The sequence below is a fragment of the Rhinatrema bivittatum genome, chromosome 4 (genome assembly GCF_901001135.1).
Source record: "Rhinatrema bivittatum chromosome 4, aRhiBiv1.1, whole genome shotgun sequence".
Taxonomy (NCBI): domain Eukaryota; kingdom Metazoa; phylum Chordata; class Amphibia; order Gymnophiona; family Rhinatrematidae; genus Rhinatrema; species Rhinatrema bivittatum.
The window spans coordinates 402,219,254-402,240,503 of NC_042618.1; the positions used below are offsets into that span (position 1 = coordinate 402,219,254).

At 42.4% G+C, this 21,250-nt stretch overlaps 1 protein-coding gene and 1 long non-coding RNA gene across 2 annotated transcripts in view; one reads left to right on the forward strand and one right to left on the reverse strand.

Annotated features, from left to right (window-relative positions):
• Positions 1 to 21,250, reverse strand: part of FRMD4B (FERM domain containing 4B) — a 295,281-nt gene that overhangs the window by 126,346 nt on the left and 147,685 nt on the right. The gene's annotated exons all lie outside the window — the stretch shown is intronic.
• LOC115091143 overlaps positions 1 to 21,250 on the forward strand; it is a 47,318-nt gene that overhangs the window by 24,223 nt on the left and 1,845 nt on the right. The window contains exons 4-5 of the long non-coding RNA XR_003856629.1: positions 8,312 to 8,436; positions 9,064 to 9,226. This is a non-coding gene — a long non-coding RNA (uncharacterized LOC115091143). The remainder of the gene's footprint in view (positions 1 to 8,311; positions 8,437 to 9,063; positions 9,227 to 21,250) is intronic.

Consider the following 21,250-nt stretch of genomic DNA (forward strand, 5'->3'; position numbering starts at 1 on the left):
TGGGCACACAGACTCGGCGGGAAAAAAGAAGGCAATTTATGTCCCCTGGTGGTCATTGCCCGAATAATGAACTTTGGGCAAAAACAACAAATCATACAAGCAAATCACAAGATGGCTAACCTGCAAATTAACGATCAACCCATCCAGATATTCCAGGATTACTCCCTTAAGGTGTCCTCCCGACACAAAGCGTTTGTCCCCATTTGCTCAAAGTTGGTGGAAAAGCAGATGAGATTCACATTACGATTCCTCGCTAAGCTGTGAATCTGGCATGAAAATCAAATGCACATTTTTGAAACAGTGGAAGCGGGGACAATGTTTGAAGAGGGCCTGCCTAAATAAATCACCAAACAGTTCAATGAAGTGGCTTGAACAGCGAACACTGGCGGCAGGCTGAAGTTGTTCTATGTCTCATTCCCATTAAGGTTTTTTCTAGTTCTTGAGCTTTAATTTGCATTTATTTCTAACTGGTAGTCTTGAAAAATAGTCTAATTTTGACTGTTACATGCTGCTCATTTAATGGATGTATATCTGCTACTAGGTGGCTGGAGATCACAGCACTATTTTTGAGAATGAAATAAGAGGCAGAATAATATATGAGGATTCAAGCATGTATGAGATCCAATGAGCTGAATTCTGAGTGTTGCACAGGGTCATCGGAGAAGGCATATGAATGGCATAGAAGATGATTTTGGAAAGAAGTGTGCATATGATAAAGAGTTGAGAGAGTGAACAAATTATAACATCAAAAGTAGTAGTAATGTAGGGCAAGGCTGGGTGTCCTGCATTTGGTTATGGAAGATAAATGCTCTGAAACAACACTTTGATAATGGATGAGGTTACTAGAATTTTATCCTGGAATGTAAATGGCTAGGATTCTGTTTAAAGCAGAAAAAGGTACTTTAATCATTAGAGGAACAAAACCTCTATAGCAGGGGTCAGGAACCTTTTTGGCTGAGAGAGCCATAAACGCCACATATTTTAAAATGTAATTCCATGAGAGCCATACAATATGTTTAAAACTAAATACAAGTAAATGTGTGCATTTTATGTAAGATCACACTTTTAAAGTACAATAAGTCTCTGAAAATATTACACCAGGCCTTAAGACACCAATACATCTCCTATTAGGAAAACGGACCAAGTCAGGCTGCTATAGAGTCCTACACAGAAACTACACGCCAGCAGAAAACCTCACCTGAATCACGTGCTGTCCCTCACCTAACATAGAATAAAGAGACCAAAACGCATAACAAGAACCATGCAGACAAAAACTGAATTGGAAACTGCAACAAGCCAGAGTCTCTGTATGCAGTGTAACAAAGGAAAAAAGAAACATCACACATCCTTATAAAACAAATCAAGAAATATAAAATCATCAGCAGTAAAACTGTACTAACAAAAAGAACATATTTCGAAACAGCTGATGAGTGGAATATCCAATAATTAAAAACTCATATAAAACATTTCCAGATACCAACAAAATATTTCAAAATAGCAGACACAAAGATCCAGTAATGAAAAATAATAAGGATACAAAATTTTTTTTGCTCTGCATACCTGGGAACGTTTGATATCCAGGTGTCCTGAGATTGTTCTGAATTAGCAGGAGGTGGGGTGGTTTGCTTGGAACTTTCTCCTCTCTCAGTCACATACCAGTGCTCTCTCTCACACTGGCTCTCAATGACACACCTATACACACATGCTCTCAGTCACTCACATATACAAATGTTTTTTCTCTCTCACTTATATAGGCTCTTAATTACACATTTACACACATGCTATCTATCTTTTCACGCTTACACACACACAGGCTTTCAATCACATAAATACATGCTGTCTTTTTCTCTCACACACAGACTCTCATTCACATGCTTACAAACATGTCCTCTCTTTCTCTCATTTACACACAGGCTCTCAATCACATACTCACATGCTCCCTCACCTAAATCAGCTCTCAATCACACAGACACACATGGTCTCTCTCTCTCATTTAAACACAGGCTCTCAATCACATACTCACATGCTCCATCACCTAAACCAGCTGTCAATCAGACACAGACACACATGATCTCTCTCTTACTTATACACACAGGCTCTTAATCATACATACACATGATCTCTCTCACACACAAAGGATCTCAATCATACACACATACTCTTTCAAACAAACAGGTTTTCAATTACAAACTTACACATACAGGTTCCCAATGGTAAACTTACATTCATGCTCTCTCTCTCACAGGCAGGCTCTCAATCACAGACCTACTCTCTTTCACATATACAGGCTCTCAATCATTCACATACATGCAATCTCTCACTCACACACACAGGATCTCAAACACACATGCTTGCTCGCTCATTCACTCTCTCTCTCTCCCCCTTCCCCCCCCCCCGGGAACTCGCGGCAGCAGCAGCCACCTCCCAACGCTAACCTCCTTCATTTTCAGCCCTCGCGGAGGCGAAGGCGGAGTCCCATCGGCCGCGGTTGAAGATTTTCATTTTCCTCCGAGCCGCGCTGCAGTCTTCTTCCCGCGCAGGCACCCGATGCTCTCCACTTCCTCTTCCGGGCCGCGGGAAGAAGAGAGCACCGGCGTGCTCTCTTCTTCCCGCGGCCCGGAAGAGGAAGTGGAGAGCATCGGGTGCCTGCGCGGGAAGACCCGCGCAGGCACCCGATGACTCCAGCGCTGGCACCCGGCTGACACCCGATGACTCCCGCGCAGGCACCCGGATGACTCCAGTCGGCGTGCTCTCTTCTCCTCCCCCCTGCGGCCCGGAAGAGGAAGTGGTGAGCATCGGGTGCCTGCGCGGAAGAAGAGACCACGCTAGTGTGGTCTCTTCTTCCCGCGCAGGCACCCGATGCTCTCCACTTCCTCTTCCGGGCCGCGGGGGGGGGGGGGGGAGGAGAAGAGAGCACGCCGGTGCCGCTGACTCCAGCTGTCCTGCCGCGTTCCGCCCGGGCTGACAGCATTTTAAGCCCGGGCGGCGGAGGACCGGGGAGCAGCTGGGTCAGCGGGGAACCGCGAAGTATGGCGACACGTGTCTGCGAGCCAGATGCAGCCCTCAAAAGAGCCATATCTGGCTCGGGAGCCATGGGTTCCCGACCCCCTGCTCTATAGCCTGCCTTCAAGAAATTTGCCTGTCAGAAGTTGAGAGCAAAATATTGGTTAGAGAGTGGGTAAGCTCTTGCTTTTTCTCTGCAGCTAAAGGTAAGAAAGTAGGAATGGCTTTCCTTATAAGTAAGTCTACAAATTTAAAAGTGGATAAAGTGATTCAAGACCCTGAAGGTAGATTTATAATTATTATTGGCAAATTGAATGAGAAAGCAATCACTATTTGCAATCTTTTCACATCAAATTAATATATCTGCTTTTTAGTAGTTGAACAAAAAAAATTGTTAATAATTAACATGCAAGGCCTCTTATTTGTGACTGGGACCTTTACCTGCCCTCATGACCCGAGGTTAGATAAATCTCCCAGTTCAGTTTGCTGGAAACAGTAAGGAGAAGGAAGATGCCTCTCTGTGTCATAAACTAAAAACATTAGACATTTGGAGAGTTCTATATCTGGAGGTGAAAGATTTCACCAATATCTCAAACTCATACCTCCTTATCCAGAACAGATTATATTTTACTAGCTGAAGAAGGTTTCCATATGGTAGTCTCAGCTGAGACTGGTTCACAAACAATCTTGGATCATGCTCAAATTTGGGTGGGCGTGCGAATATCGGAATGGGAGAGGAGTGAGCGTGTTTGGAAACTTCTGAGTTATTTAAAAAATGACACAGATTTTCAGTCTTTTCTTCAGAATAAATGGAAAGAATTTGAACTTCACAATAAGCAACATATAGATACGCTATTTTGGGAAACTAGTAAAGCAGTTTTAAGAGGCGAGATATCATCATATCTGATTAGTAGGAATACTCGGATAAATAAGAACATTTTACAGTTGGAAGACAAAATTGGCCAAGGAAAAATTGGTTAGGAATTTAAATACAGAAAACAAAGCAGAGTATAATGCAATTTTAGAAAGTTTGAATGCTTGTCTCCATTAAAGAGCATTACAATGCTCAGAATTTAACTTCTTCCAATTCGGAAATAAGGCTGGAAAATTCTTGGCAAACACAGTGAATTTCTGGCATGGAAAAACTTCCATTGAAAGATTGAAGACTAAGCAAGGCTTCCTAGTATCTAAGAAGGTGGAGATTTGTGAAGTATTTATTAATCTTTATACACAGATGATATAACAGGGGGATGTATGAAGGAAAATAATTTCTTCACTGATTTACCTTTATCTAAGATTATGGAGGTGCATTTAGAATTTTTGAATAGACCGATACAAGCCTATGACATTTTAAACGTAATTAATACCAGCAAATCCGGGAAGTCTCCAGGTCCTGATGGCTATTTATATGATTATTTCAAGAACTTGAAATCTCAGATAGTGGGACCAATGAGTTAGTTCTATGCAGATGCACTGCAGCGGGAATCCTTTCCGCAGGATTTTAATAGAGCCCATATTACAGTTTTAGCCAAACCAGGGAAGGATCCATTACTTCCTTCCTCTTATAGATTCATATCCTTGCTAAATTGTGATTTAAAAATCTTTGCAAAACAGAATGAGTCTTATTCTTCCCACTATTATTTCAAAGAACAAAGCAGGCTTTGTAAAAGGCGAACTGCTGGAACCCATATAGTTAAATTAGTTACAGCCATGACCTTATGTAACATTCACAATATCCCAGCCATGGCTGTGGTTTTTGACTCTGAAAAGGCCTTTGATTGGGTCTCGTGGCATATATGTTTTCGGTGCTTCAAAGATTTGGTTTCAGGGGGATATAGTAAAATATATTTCCCTACTTTATAGGGTACTGACATCGAATATTATGGCAAATGGTCTTAAGTCTGCAGACTTTTCAATTAGAAGAGGGGTACGGCAAGGCTGCCCCTTTTCACCTTTACTATATAATTCTCTCTATAGATGTCTTGCTAAAAAAATCAATATGGATGCGAGTATTGAAGGTTATAACAGAGGGACTCAAACTTTTAAGGTGATGGCCTTTGCTGCTGATGTGCTGATTTTCCTAACTAGACCACAATTTTCTATAAGGAATGTTTTGGAACTCCAGAAACAGTTCAGCTCATTTGTGTGCTTAAAAATCAACTAAGATAAGTCAGAAGCCTTCGATGTATGTGGGAATATGAGAGGAAATTGGAGAGGGACTTTCTATCGAGATGGGTCAAAAAAGAAATGAACTATTTAGGAATTTAAATACCCTCCAATATTAGTTCCATGTATATTGCAAGTGTTAAGCCTTTAATGCAAGGCTTGGCTAAATCTTTGGCAGATTGACAGTCACTGCCTTTCTCCCTTATAGGCAAAATACATTTTTTTAAAATGATGGAGATACCTAAATGGCTATATGTCATGCAAATGCTACCAATTTTGGTCACTAGAAAAGATCTTAAAGAAGCAGATAAACTCTTTAGAAATGTTCTTTGGAATGGGAAAAAGGAGAGAATCCCCCTGAAGATAGTGATACGGCCTATAGCACAAAGAGGGTTAACTGCCCAAATCTACAGCGGTATAACTTAGCTTGCATACTAAGACATGTTACATATTGGGAAGGTGATTCTTCTCATTTTTCTCCTTGGGAATGCCTATAAAGCTGGTTTGGGGCCGATTCAAATTGACATGGGACAAATAACAAAAAATGTAAGATCTCATTTAGTAGTGAATTCCTGCAGAAAAGCCTGGGTTTTACTCTTTAAGTTATTGCACCATAAGCACAAGGTTTCATCTCTCATGCATTTTTGCAATATTCCACTATTTCCCCCAGATATGGATAATACTCTTTTTCAAGGGTGGCACAGGAAAGGGCTTAAGAGTATCCAGTAACTTTTTCTGGAGAGGGCTACTGTTATTCACAGTCTTCAAGATCTGCAAGAGACATTCTCTCGTCCTTCCAGTGAATTATTTGCTTATCTATAATTGAGACACTTTGTCATGAGTCATCCAGAATCTTATTGGGACTTATAGATACTAATACCAAACTGAAAGAGTCTTTCATGGGGGACAAGATAAAGAAGCCTTCAGTAGCAGGTTATAACAGAATCTTAAATATCATAAGTACTACAGAGGAACTTATTGAGCTATATGCGAAATGGAATAGATGGTCAGTTTTCTAACTCATATTAAAATAATGTAATTGTTTTCTCGCATACACGAGATTACGGAAAATGTGATTTTGAGAGAAACAATATGGGCCAGATTTTCAAAGGGATACGCGTGTACCCCCCAAAAACCTGGCCAAAGTACCCCATGCACGCGGCGAGCCTATGTTGAGTAGGCTTGGCGGGGCGCGTAAGTCCCGGGGCTTTCCGGGGGGGGGGGGGGGGGGGTGTTGCGGCGGCGCGTCAATTGGGGGTGGGGCCGCGGGCGTGGTTCCGGCCCGGGGACATTTCGGGGGCATGGCTGAGGCCTCCTAAACGGCTCCCAGGCCTGGGAATCACGCGCCGGAGGCCGACCCGGCGCGCGCAAATTACGCCTGCTTTGGGCAGGCGTAACTTGTACAACAAGAGGTAGGGGGTTTAGATAGGGCTGGGGGGGTGGGTTAGGTAGGGGAAGGTGGGGGGAGGGAATGGAGGCAGGCTGCCGATTTTGGGCAGCCTTGCGCGCGCCGACTCTGGATTTTAATGGATACGCACGTCTACCTGCGTTTCTATTAAAATCCCGCGTACTCTTGTTTGTGCCTGGTGCGTGAACAAAAGTACGCGCGGGTGCAGATTTATAAAATCTACCCCTATAAGTTTTTACATCAATTTTACTTATCGCAAGAGAAGGCATATAAGGTCACAATTTGTTCTTCATCTACATGTCTCAAATACAGTGAGGAAGAAGGAAATTATTTTCATGGATTCTGGACATGCCAGGTTATTCAAAAGTTTTGGAATATAAGGGTTTTTTTTGCTCCAGTTTACTCAATTTGGCTTTTTGGAATTTTCAATGGCACAAACTTGGATTTAGCAGGTTTACTAGCAAAGAAAGTAATCTTAACTACTTGGATAAGTAAGGAGAATCCATAACTCACTTATTGGCATGCTAAATTTTAAAATTGCTTGCTTTTGAGCATTTAACAGCAAAAAATTGTTCTACTAAAAAATATCTGGCCATGATGAAGGTCTGGCAGGTTTTTGTAGACCAGCTGTCCCCCCATCGTACGAAATGCCATCTTGAATTTGTAACAAGAAATGTAATATTGACACTGTAGGATTGATCCTATAATGTTGAACTTGTAATATCAAATCTGTAAATACTTGTTTGACATTTTGAATGCAGCTGGAACTTGGTTGGAATAAAGGAGTGTTTTGGTACTTTGACAACACATAATATAAGAGGGAGAGGGGTTCAGGCTATTTGAGATGGAATTGTGACCCATACACATAGACAAGGGAGGGGAAGGAGGGAGAAAAGAAACCATGAGTACAATTCAAAAGGGGTTGCCTGTGGTCATTCTTGTTCATTTTGGTATAGCCTGTCTGGAGTTAAATTACTGCATTTTATTTGTAATTTTGATTATTGTATCTCATTGTTTCAAAATTTAATAAATAATCCCTAGATTTATAAAAATGCTATAAATATAGCAGAAATAGCACCCGTGATAAAAAGGGGGTGTGTTTAGGCTAATTTCCCTGCTCCCGCATCGCATAGGTAATTTCCGCAAAGTGCAATATATTTATCGTGCCTGCCCTAGATTTCACTTCATGCACTGATTAATACACCACGGGTGCGTTACAGAGAAAAGGTTTTTACTGCACCACTAAGAAAGGGCACTTTTAACTCGGAGTGGGCTTTGGGGAGGGGTTGGGTAAGTTTGGGGGGGGGGGGGGGGGGGTTTACATACACAGTAGGAGGTACGAACAGCAAAGTACACAACACTGAAAATTTTCTGTCATTTCAATTGATAAAAGGTACAAGAGGAGTTGATTTGTACAATGCACTTTCCACCTAGCTTCAAACAAGCATTTGATGTTAGGAGCTGCTCGTTAAGGCCCTAACGCAAAATGATAAATGATCCTGTAAGTTTGAAAAAAAAAGTATGTAATTGAGTTTTTTTGTATTTAATTTTATAAATATGTAAGTATGTTTTTATTTTAATTTGTTTTTGTATTTTATTATGCACATGAGCTGTAATCCACGATGGATCCTAGAGAATTGTATAATTTAAGAAGCACAAATAAAAAAATTAAATAAAATCCTGTATACAGAGGGCTTCATTATCAAACATTTTATTCTCATTCTCTGCCTACAGAAAAACCATTGATAATTCGGATGCCTTCTATGAAGCTTCTAAAAAAGAAAATTGCAGTTAAATATTAAAAAAAAGAAAAAAATTCCACAAAAAAGGAAAATAACAAAAAGAAAATGGAAAAGCAGGTAAAGTATAATATTTATCACTTTATTAACTTCATAAACATACATTTTGCCAGTGGCCCTGATAATCATCAAAATATGGCTAAGCAATGCAGGGTCATAGATGAGTAGGCATAAGATATTCATAAATAACATTATAATTTTGGTCCTTTTTCTTGATCCTCATCCTTATACTCCTTGACCTATCCACTGCTTTCTACACTATTGATCATCATTTATTTATTTATTTCAAAATTTTGGGTGTACTGCACTCATCTACTCCTTCACTCTGTTCTATCTTATGGTTCTCTTCTTACCTCTCCCAGTGTACATTAATGTATCCATCCTCTGGTGGCCCTCCTCCACTGTTATATCACTATCTGCAGTTGGTTTAACGCAGGGCTCTGTCTTGGGCTCTCTAGTTTCTCTACACTAGATCTCCACCCATAGTTTTCAGTACCATCTTTATGCTGATGACTAACAGTTCTCTGCACAATAATTTTCACCTGAAATCCATTCTCAAATCTCAGCCTGCTTGTTTGATATTGCTGCTCAGATGTCCCATTGACACCTTACAATTAACTTGGTGTAAGGGAGTATATAGGAAAATTCCTCAGAACACCTTAAGACTGACAGTTATCATCTGGACAGGTCCTCCTTAAGAGCCAATCCCACAAGGGATTCAGAGTCAAGGAAGGCTCCCCTCACTACAGGAAAAGAAGTCAAGGCCCAGAGGGGTTAGAGAAGCCAGGAGTCCAGCCTATGCAAGGCCTACCTATATCTGACTATTTTGTTAATACAAGAGACTACTGAGGTAAGTAGCCTTTATGTTCTACTTTTCTCTTGCCTGTAAATAAACTGTTGTTTGTGTGGAACCAGCTATAGTTTGGCCTCCTTTTTTCTCCTGGCTGTTTCCTAACTGTTGCGTTCGTGCCTGGTTTTGCCCTCGCTCCACCCTCTCTACCTCTGTGGCGACTCCCTTCGGGTCTGACGGACAGCTGCTGTCGCAGCTTCTCCTCGCCGCTTCCTCCCGGAGTCCCCAGGCTGGCCTGATGCTGTGGATCCGCCATGTTTCTGATGACATAAGGACGCGCGCGCTCCAGAGTTTGTACCGGCAGGGGGCGCGAACCTAGGGGGCATCCCCCCGTAGTGACATCCGCTTCCACCTTAAAAGGTCTTTGTTTGCAACTATGAATCGAGTTAGCAAGGGGAATTCTTTCTCCGCTGCTCTGCCTCCACAAACATACCAAGGGGTACCCGCTCCTCGGGGGCCCCGCGCTCTCTTCTTGATTTCAGATTCTAAGACGGGATCCGGTACTCGCTCCTCGAGGGCCTACATCCCTGAATGCTCAGACTCCCTATTGCCTGGAAGCGATCGCAGACGTGAACTCTGTGAGTTCTATTGCAGATAGGAACCAGTACTCGCTCCACAAGGGCCCATGTTCCTAGTACTGAAGACTCTCTTCTGTCTAAGACGTTATCGCAGGTATGGAGATCGTGAGTGATTATTGCAGATTGCAGATAGGAACCGGTACTCGCTCCACAAGGGCCCATGTTTCTAAAACCCTTCAAAGACTCTCTTCTATCTCAGAAGTTATCACCTACCTATATTTTGTGAATTACTATTTCATATTGCAGATAGGAACCGGTACTCACTCCACAAGGGCCCATGTTCCTAAAACCCTTCAAAGACTCTCTTCTATAACCCTCCAAATACTCTCTTCTATTTCAGAAACCATCGCATACACAGATATTGTGAGTTCTTATTCCAGATTGCATTTAGGAACCAGTACTCGCCTAAAGGCTCCTGATCCTGAATATACTGAAGACTCTCTGTTGCATAGGAGCCATTACAGATATATCTACAATTGTGAGTGTATCATCTACTGGTTATGTGTCCAGCATACCCTGTCTACTCACTACCTATAGTCTCTCTCTACAGCTCAGCAAACCCAGAGATCGCAGTTCCAGTATCTGAGGGACTTCAGCCCTGCCGGGTACATCAGCTCACTACTGCCACTTCTGGTGGTTCTACTACCTGTCTAAATAAAGAACTATCTGTGTCTGTCTCCATACTCCAGCCTAGCCAGTGGTCCCTCTCAGGATATCCCTCTAGGGGCGTTGTCATCTGCCATCGGCCCAGGGATTCACCAACTTACATTGGGTGCTCTTCTGTATTGTACAGATTGTCATCTGTGGGGAGCTAACTCACTACAGATTGATAACTCCGCCTATGAAGTATTATAAATTGCCAGCTCCTCCCCTTCGGGGTACAGCAATGATCAGATTGCTAACTCCTCCCTTCTGGAGGAGCTGATCATTAACAGATTGCTAACTCCTTAACCGGAGAAGTAACAGATTGCTAACTCCTCCCCTCGAGGAAGCTGGTCGATAACACTAACCTGTGGCTGCTCTCAAGCATCCACATATGATGGCAGCAGTGGGACATCTTGATGTAAGTGGAAAGCACAGACAGGGACTCACAATCACAGAAAAAAAATAAGGAATTTTCTTTCCCTTTTCCTAGGGCCTGGTGGTTCCAATAGCTAAGCTCAAATCATAACTGGTCAAGGGGAGTAGCCCTGCCTGCGTAGAAAGGGTCTATTCAGTTAGTAAGGGCTGGACAGGTTAGAAGGGATTATTTTTGTTTTATCTCTCTCTCCTTCTCCAGAGAGGCACAAAGCTTCTCTGCTTGCAGACCACAGAGTGAGAAGCAAGAGACATGGAACAAGTGCTACAGCTCCTCGCTGCCAGACAGCAACAACTACAAATTACAGTGCAGGGTCAAACTGGCCAGCAGCAGACACTGCAAGATCAAGTGATGCAGCAGCAAAGGCTGCTAACCCAGATATGCAGGCCATACAAACAGCAGTAACCAGGCCGCCTCCCTTATCACCAGAAGTACTGAAGATTGCTCTGGGGGAGGAGCCTGATGTTTGTTTGTTTTAGGAACTTTGAACAGCTTGACAAGCAGGCTGGCCAGAGGACACTTGCACTATGTATCTTGGTAACTTACTTACGGGCAGTAGTCAAGATATTAACCTGGAAGGAAGGGCCACATATGCAGCGATTAAAGCAGCTGTCTTAGAGAGGGCGGGACTTACCCCTGAAGCCTATCAACAACAATTCTTGTGGGGAATTCTTTAGCCTAGAGAAAACCCTTTTCACTGACATAAAGATGCCTATTGAAAGTGGCTATGTCCAGAAGGGAAGACCAGGCTGAAAGTAGCCCAGGAAGTGTTGCTGGAGCAGTTCCTAGATGCACTAGGGTGGCCTATGAGGCAATGGGTTTGCCAGTACCCGAACCTTGCTCTGGAAAGGGGGTTAGAAGTTGTGGAGGCCTATTATCTGGCCCAGACAATGCCTGATTCATCACAACCCCAGGAGAATCCACTGTATCTGGCTAAAGGACTCCGGAGTCTGGGGGATAAGAGCTCACAATGATCCTAAGTCAGGACATGCCTAGCTCCAATCACCAGCCAAGAATGTACCATCATGTTTCAAGCCAAACGTCTTATCTTTCCTCCCAAACCCTCTCCCCCTAAATCCCCCTTTTTTAGTTCTGTGAATAACACTGTTATCCTTCCAGTCCCTTCTGTCCATGGAGTCTCCTTGATTTCTCTTTTCTTCTATGCATGCATCCAAAATGCTAAAATGTGGCATTACTTTCACTCATTGCTTGCTTTTATCCTAGTACAACCTGTTCCTTACAGGTCTCCCACTAAACCATTCCACTATAATGTGTCTGAAATTCTGCATCATAACTTAGTTTTCTTCAATGTCATTATGACCATATAACCCTCTTGTGAAGTCACTACACTGGCTCCCCATCTGGTTCCACATATAGTTCAAGCTTTCCTTACTAACTCACACTGTAGCTTCTTGTTACTTCTCCCTTATCTCTGTCTATAACCCTTCCCGTGAACTCCATTCATGGGGCAAACTGCTCTATCTTTACCTATGTCCTTCATTGCCAGTTCCCAACTCTAAACATTCAACCTTGCTGCATGTTGCAGCCTCCCAAGTTGGTGCATCAGGTTCCCTCTCTGGCCATATGGAAATCCTTCCTAAAGCTTACCTTTTTTGTGGCTGCTTTTAAATATTAAATTTTGTTCATCGCTTTGTTGATTTTAACCATGTTGACACATTTCTCTTTTTTGTTTTGTCTGCATGACTAGATTATAAACTCCATGGAGAAGGGACTGTTGCTTATGTGTATCTATACAGGGCTGTGTATGTCTAGTAGTGTTACAGAAGTGATAAACAGTAGTAATAGTTTGTCAGTGAAATCATACTTTGTTTATTCAGCTTTGTTGGTTTAGGCTATGTCTTTCAGGGCATGTTACTGTTTTTAAAAGATTCTCATTTATAAACTTGCCATGTCTTTGGCTCTTCTCCTTGACTATTATGCAGGAGATGCTCATGAAAACTATCTTCTCATTGGCTGGAAATTAAAAGCGCTTGGAAAGTGGACATGGGAGAGAGACAGACAGGGTGTGGAAATGCACATGTGATTTGACTTGTAACTAGAATTTTCATGACATTTTTAGATAAAGATGTGTATGGCTTTTTTTTTTTTAATGGCACAAATTTCCTTTTTTTTTTTTTTTCATTTTGTGCTAAAACCACTAATACAAAATGAGTTTATTGGGGTTTTTTGTGTCATTTGTCTTATTATATCAACAGTTATGTGTTGGTTATTTAGGTAAAACTAGACACCATCCAGACTCGACCATAGTCTGTACAGGAATAGTGAACTTTTTAAATTATTTCCTAGAGGCACCCTCTGGTGCCCTAGAACCTTTGTTGTCAACTTTATTAGCACAGCCACTAACTGAACAATGCACTTGCTGAATTACTGAATATTATATTCCATAATCACAGTTTTGGATTTGAAAATTGCACAACATGAAACAAATTTCATTGATGTTTCTCTGTTTTATTAACAGCACATCTCTATTTTTAGGGTATCCCGTGCACTCTTCTCCCCAAATAACTTTTGTTTAGTGTCCTATCCATATCAAATTTTTCAGTTTGCCAGGGGGTCCTGATGGTTTCTTTTCGGGGTAGGTTCGAATCCATGTATACATGCAAATATGCCCATACCTGTTTTGGGAAGTAGGCTTCACTTTGTTTGCATGGAGCTTTGTGTTACAATTTTCAGTTACAGTTTAAAAGCAATTAAATTTTTCATGATCTCTATATACAGTAATTATCATATTTAATGAAGTATAAATTGTTTCTTTTAATTTGCTTGAAGAGGTCCCACAGCACTATCTAAAGCAAATTGATGGAAATGTTCTGCAATGACAATGACCCTTAAGAGCTCAGAGGATCTAGTTTTTCTGCTGCCTCATAACCAGGAGCTATTGTGGCTTTGTAAAAGAAAGAAACCTCAGGGACCGTTTAACTTTATTTGTCCCCAAAATATATGCCTGCCTAACTTGGATCCTGTATGAAAGTCTTGAATTTTCTGAGTCCTGTCCTCACAGGTTCAGAAGCACAAAGCTAGCCTACAAATATCCTTAGCAGCATGAACGGTAGTTAGGTAGAGTATGAATCTTGTACACTGAGTCACTAAGCAGATTATTCTTCCTCTCCACAATAACCAAAGTGTACTGTGCCCAGCAAGTTGGATTTATCAAAGTAGAAGCTAGGAAGTGTCACAAGAACAAGATTACTGACTTCAGACTTTCTCATAATTTCAGTAAATCAGATTGGAACAAGGAATTGGGTCCGGATACACTTGCACTGGTTATGACTGGCTGTCGTAGAAAGGATCATGGACTCTTAACTGCTGCAAAACTCAGTCACACCCAAAAACAGTTCACTTGCTATGCTGAAATCAGGGCAGAAAATGTCAGTCTTGAACTGGTGCCCTAGGAGCTTCCATTTTATTTATTTATTTATTAAATCTTATATTCCATAATATTCATAATGTTCAGAGCGGATCGCATAAAACATACACAATTAAAAAATAACAGGAAAAGGTTATTTAATATCTCGTATGAATCCCAGTATTAGGCCTGCGCCTAGCACCCCATCCTGTTGCCATCTCATTGGCTCTCCAGAAAACAACCCTAATAGGTCAGGTTATGACTTTCAAGTCAACAGTGGCTTCCTGCTGGTAAAATAGTTTTTGGTCCTTGTTTTTAATTGCTTGTCAAGTTAGCCCATTTGTTCCTGCTTGTTCCTTTATCCTGTTTCCTCCAGATTCCTGTCTGATCTACTAGCCTGGCTACTTTTCCGGTTTGGCTACTGTTTGTCTTAATATCCTTTGATCTGTACCTTGGACTCATACTAGGCCACCCTTCCCCTTGGTCTATTCCTTGCATCTTTGTGAAATGGAGCCATTTTGTTGTATTAAATATAGTGGCTGATGCACAAACGTTAGTATAATGAAAATATTTTGTATGTTTGCATTTTCTACAAAATATACACAAACCTTTGAATAACTGATTGAGATGGTCAATCCTTTTACAGCATAATGGGCGAATGTTCATACTGGTACTAAAAGAGGTTCAGTGATTCAACAATGATAATTCTAGGAACCCCCTAGTCTCTATAACAGAGGTTTGCAACCTGGAATCCATAGATGGCCTTCATAGGGTCCATCAGCCAGGCACAAAAAAATGTGTGTATGTGTTTATTATGTGCATTGTTTCTGGGGAGGAGATCCACAGCTTTCTTCAAATTCTCAACCCAAAAAAGATTATAAACCTCTCTTCTCCAATATCCATAAAGAGGACAATTGTAAAAATCCTTTACCTGGGTAAATAGCTACTTGTGGACTTTGCAGCTAGGAAGACAGTTTGAAAATTGCCCCCAAATACAATCGTTTGATTCTGTGATAGTGCTGTAGATTTCAGTTACCCCAGTATTGGGTAGGTAAATGATTGATTGGGTAAATGTCTCATTATTACATGCTAGAAGGGTAAAGTTTCTAGCTGCTATCAATGACTGCATCATTTAGCAACTGGTCTTGGAATCAAAGAGGACGGGGAGCTATTTGAAATGTAGTTCAGTGCTTCCCAACACTCTCCTGGAGGCACACCTAACGAGTCTGGTTTTCAAATTGCCACAATGAATATGCAAAAGATAGATTAGCTTACACTGGAGATACAGGGTGGTATGCAAATCTATCTCATACATATTCATTATGGGTATCCTGAAAACTCAACTGCTTAGGTGTGCCTCCAGAAGAGAGATGGGAAACAATGATCTATTCCTCAGCAGAATGCAGGACCTGATGCAAAGAATAACAGTAGTGGGATTGCTTAATAGTGATCATAATTCAATCAAATTTGACAATCACTGGAGATAGGACCTTAATTACTGCAGAAGCATTTAACTTTAAAAAGGGATATTTATGATAAAATGAAGAAATTAATTAGAAGAAAAACTAAAAGGAGTGGTTACAAATAGTAAAACTTTGCATGACATAAGGTGAAAGAGGCAAGTAAAGCTAAAAGGACATTATTTAGAAAAAAGATCCAAATGAGGACAATAGGAGTGAGCATAAGCACAAGCTAGAAGTAAAATATTAATGCGCGAAAATACCAGCGGTTAAAACGCGTGGCTGGGCCCTGCGCCCGCCATACACATTTTCTAAAGGACCCGGCCACGCGTGTAACCACAGATAAGTGCACAAGTGCCGGGCCTGGGCTGGGACAGCGCCATTTGATGCTGCCCCGGAGAAGCGTGTGCTGGGAGTAAGGTAGGGAGGTAAGAGTCAGGGAAGAGAGGAGAAGGGAAGAGAAAGGAAGGGTAGGGTTAGGCATAGGAAAGTTCACTCCCAGTCCTTAATTGGAGCGGACTGGGAGGGAACTGGAGGAGGCCCGATTGCGTCGCCGCCCATGGGCTTTTAAAATTCCCCCTCCCCCTGCACGCGGAGGCCATTCGCCCATACATGCGTGCACAGATGTTAAAATCTGCCGCGCATGTGCGCGCAGATATATTTTATAACATGCGCGCATGATTCGGAATAACTGAAGCAAATTATTGTGAAAACAGAAAATGTAAGTGAACAAACTAACAAGTAACAAATCATCAGGACTGGATGTTATTCATCTCAGTTTCTGAAAGAACAAACATGAAATTGCAAACCTGCTACTAATAATCTGTAACCTATCATGAAAAACAGCCACAGTACCTGAAAACTGGGGTGTGGCCAATGTATTAATATTTAAGAAGGGCTCCAGGGATGATCCAGAAAATTATAGACCGATAAGCCTGACATTGGTGACAGGCAAAATGGTAGAAGTTATTCTAAAAAAACAAAATTACTGGACATATGGATAGACATGGATTTGCAAAAAGAAGTCATGTTCTAGAGGGACCTTCATTTTCAGTTTTTATTTTATTTTCCAAGGAATTTATGGGCCGGATTTTAATAGGTACGCGCGGGCGTAGATTTGTGCGCGCAACCTGGCGCGCACAAATCTACGCCCGAGTTTATAACATGCGCACGCAGCTGCGTGCATGTTATAAAATCCAGGGTCGCACATGCAAGGGGGTGCATACTTGTGCACGCCGAGCCCTAGGGGAGCCCCGATGGCTTTCCCCATTCCCTCCGAAATCGGAGCGGCCTCGGAGGAAACTTTACTTCCACTCCCCCCCCCCTTACCTTTCTTAAATAAGTTGCGCATGCCTCCAGGCAGGCGTAGGTTGCGTGTGCCGGCACGTGATCCCCTGGCACAGCCGCTGTGCCGGAGGCCTCGGTCCCGCCCCTGGACCAGCGCCCTGCCCACATCCCCGTCCCCTTCCCACCCCTTTTTTCAAAGCCCCGGGACATAAGCGCATCCCGGGGCTTGCGCGCATTGCCGGGCCTATGCAAAATAGGCTCAGCACATGTAACCCCCCCTGCGCACGAAAATCCAGCCGGATTTACACATGTAGGGCTTTTAAAATCTGCCCCTATGTGTTTATTACAACAGTAACAAAAAACGGAGAAATCAGTGGGAAAAAAAAAGACTTAATGATGATTTTATCCAGAAAAATGTTGTTTTTGTTACAGTAAACACTGAAATTTTTGGGAAAATTAAAAATGAAAACGAAAGTCCCTACCATTCTATTAGATTATTATCCCCTTAAAAAAAACAGGTGGATAAGGCTGAGCTGGTCAATATAGTGTATCTACATTTTCAGAAAGCATTTGACAAAGTCCCTCATAAGAGAATCCTCTGGAAATTAGAAAGTCATGGGATAGGAGGCCATATCCTTTTGCGGATTGATACCTGAATACATGCCAGGAAACAAAGTAGGAATGAATTATTAGTTTTCACCAATGAAGAAAGGTAACTCCTGGAGTGCTCCAGGGATCTGTACTGGGATTGGTGCTTTTAACATTCACAAATGGTCTGGAAAAGGGAGCAATGATTTGCTGTGAATAACAACGCAGAAAGCACTGGGCCAGGACTGTGGTAGCAGGCCTACCACTATCCCAGCTAAAGATACGGTTGGAATGGGGAGGGAGGAAGGGAGGCACGGAAGGTATCAAGCTTTGAAAATTACATAGAACCAGGGAGTGGGCGGAGGGATGATGGAGGCCAGACAAGACCCCCCTTCCACTTTTTGAGTGAAAAATCATATCAAAGAGGCTGGGGGGGGGGGGGGGCCCGTGACACACAACACGACAGGGCCCCCTGGGTGGTGGTGTTGAGGGCAGTTTTTTAACTGAGTAGTGCCACTTAACTGGCTGTATTCTTTTGAATATAGTCTGAAAAAGCTAAAGTCATCTAGCTTCATGAGGCTGGATAACTTTAGACTTGCTTCTGGGAAAGTATAAAGTTAGCCGACAAACTTATTCGGCTAACTCCTAATATTGGAGTTAGCCAAATAAAGTTATTCACCTATCCCAATTCTGCTCCAAAATGCCCCTTACTTATTTGGCTAAATTTAAGCTCGATAATGACTTTTCAAAACGCACCATTTATCTGGATAACGTATGAGATATCTGGCTAAATGGTTTTGGATATTGGTCTCTTTATTAATTTTTGCCTCTATGGCTAGCTTCTTTTCAAATTCTTTCTTGGCCTGCTTTATTAATGTTATACATCTAATTTGTCAATGTCTACGCTTTTTCTTATTTTCCTCAATTGGACCAGCTTTTCATTTTCTGAAAGATGCCCTTTTGAGTTTAACTGTCTTAAAATATATTCCATGCATTAAAAAATTAATCTAAGAACATAAAAATATGCCATACTGGGTCAGACCAAGGGTCCATCAAGCCCAGCATCCTGTTTCCAACAGAGGCCAATCCAGGCCATAAGAAACTGGCAAGTTCCCAAAATCTAAGTCTATTCCATGTTACTGTTGCTAGTAATAGCAGTGGCTATTTTCTAAGTCAACTTAATTAATAGCAGGGAATGGACTTCTCCTCCAAGAACTTATCCATTCCTTTTTTAAACACAGCTACACTATCTGCACTAACCACATCCCCTGGCAACAAATTCCAAAGTTTAATTGTGCGTTGAGTGAAAAAGAACTTTCTCCGATTAGTTTTAAATGTGCCACATGCTAACTTCCTGGAGTGCCCCCTAATCCTTCTATTATCCGAAAGAGTAGATAACTGATTCACATTTACCCGTTCTAGACCTCTCATGATTTTAAACACCTCTATCATATCCCCCTCAGCCGTCTCTTCTCCTTATCCCTTTATCATTTTGGTCACCCGTCTCTGTACCTTCTCCATTGCAACTATGTCTTTCTTGAGATGCGGCGACCAGATTTGTACACAGTATTTAAGGTGCGGTCTCACCATGGAGCGATACAGAGGCATTATGACATTTTCCGTTTTATTCACCATTCCCTTTCTAATAATTCCCAACATTCTGTTTGCTTTTTTGACTGCCGCAGCACACTGAACAGATGATTTCAATGTGTTATCCACTATGACGCCTAGATCTCTTTCTTGGGTGGTAGCTCCTAATATGGAACCTAACATTGTGTAACTATAGCATGGGTTATTTTTCCCTATATGCATCACCTTGCACTTATCCACATTAAATTTCATCTGCCATTTGGATGCCCAATTTTCCAGTCTCACAATGTCTTCCTGCAATTTATAGAGATGTGAATCGTGTGCCAGATCGTCTTAACGATCAGATTCGGCTGGGGGAGGGGGGGGGGGGCCGAATCTGATCGTTAAAATATGGGAATTGGAATAGTTTCCGATTCCAATTCACATTGCTAGTTTTTTTTTTTAGGGAGGCCCGCGCCGCTAAAAAAAAAAAAAACCCACCCGACCCTTTAAATCGACCCCCCCCCTCCCGACCCCCCCAAAACCTTTTAAAGTTACCTGGTGGTCCAGGGGGGCCTCGGGGAGAGGAGAGATCCAGGGGGGGCCTCGGGGAAAGATTTCCCATTCCCAGGCATCAGCTGTTCTAAAAAAAAAAAAGGCGCCGATGCCCCTTTGCCCTTACCATGTGACAGGGTATCCATGCCATTGGCCGGCCCCTGTCACATGGTAGGAGCACTGGCTGGCTGGCGCCATCTTTACTCATCAGCCCATAGTATAATAGGGGCTGATGAGTAAAGATGGCGCCGGCCATCCAGTGCTCCTACCACGTGACAGGGGCCGGCCAATGGCACGGATACCCTGTCACATGGTAAGGGCAAAGGGGCATCGGCGCCATTTTTTTTTTTTAGAACAGCTGATGCCTGGGAATGGGAAATCTTTCCCCGAGGCCCCCCTGGACCACCAGGTAACTTTAAAAGGTTTTGGGGGGGTCGGGGGGGGGGTCGATTTAAAGGGTCGGGTGGTTTTTTTTTTTAGCGGCGCGGGCCTCCCTAAAAAGGAAATTAGCGATGGGTCGGGAGGGTGGGGGAGGCTAAGGGGGGTCGATTTAAAGGGTCGGGTGGGTTTTTTTTTTTTATCGGGCCATCGGCGCCATTTTAATTAGTGGCAGCCAAAATGGCGCCGATGGCCCAAGAGCGGGAGATTGCACTGGGACCCACCCCACTGGACCACCAGGTAACTTAACATTTTGGGGGGGTTCGGGAGGGTGGGGGAGGGTAAGGAATTGGTTTTAACTGGTCGGGGTGGGTTTAGGGGTTGTTTTGGTGTGCCGGTTTTCCCGCCCTCCCCCAAATAATTCCCGTGCCCTATTTAACGATACAATACAAATGCCCCTGACGATAAATCGGGGGCATTTGTATTGTATCGTGCACTCTAACAATTTAGGACGATTTTTAAAATTATCTGACAATTTTAATCGTTCAAAAATGATTCACATCCCTAGCAATTTATCACAATCTGCTTGTGATTTAACTACTCTGAATAATTTTGTATCATCTGCAATTTTGATTACCTCACTCATCATATTTATTTCCAAATCATTTATATATATATTGAAAAGTACGGGTCCCAATACAGATCCCTGAGGCACTCCACTGCCCTCTCCCTTCCACTGAGAAAATCGTCCATTTAATCCTACTCTCTGTTTCCTGTCTTTTAGCCAGTTTGTAATCCAAGAAAGGACATCGCCACCGATCGCATGACTTTTTACTTTTCCTAGAAGCCTCTCATGGGGAACTTTTGTCAAATGCCTTCTGAAAATCCAAATAGACTACATCTACCAGTTCACCTTTATCTACATGTTTATTAACTCCTTCAAAAAAGTGAAGCAGGTTTGTGAGGCAAGACTTGCCTTGGGTAAAGCCATGCTGACTTTGTTCTATTAAATCATGCCTTTCTATATGTTCTGTGATTTTGATATTTAGAACACTTTCCACTGTTTTTCCTAGCACTGAAGTCAGGCTAACCAGGCTGTAGTTTCCCGGATCGCCCCTGGAGCCCTTTTAAATATTGGGGTTATATTAGCCACCCTCCAGTCCT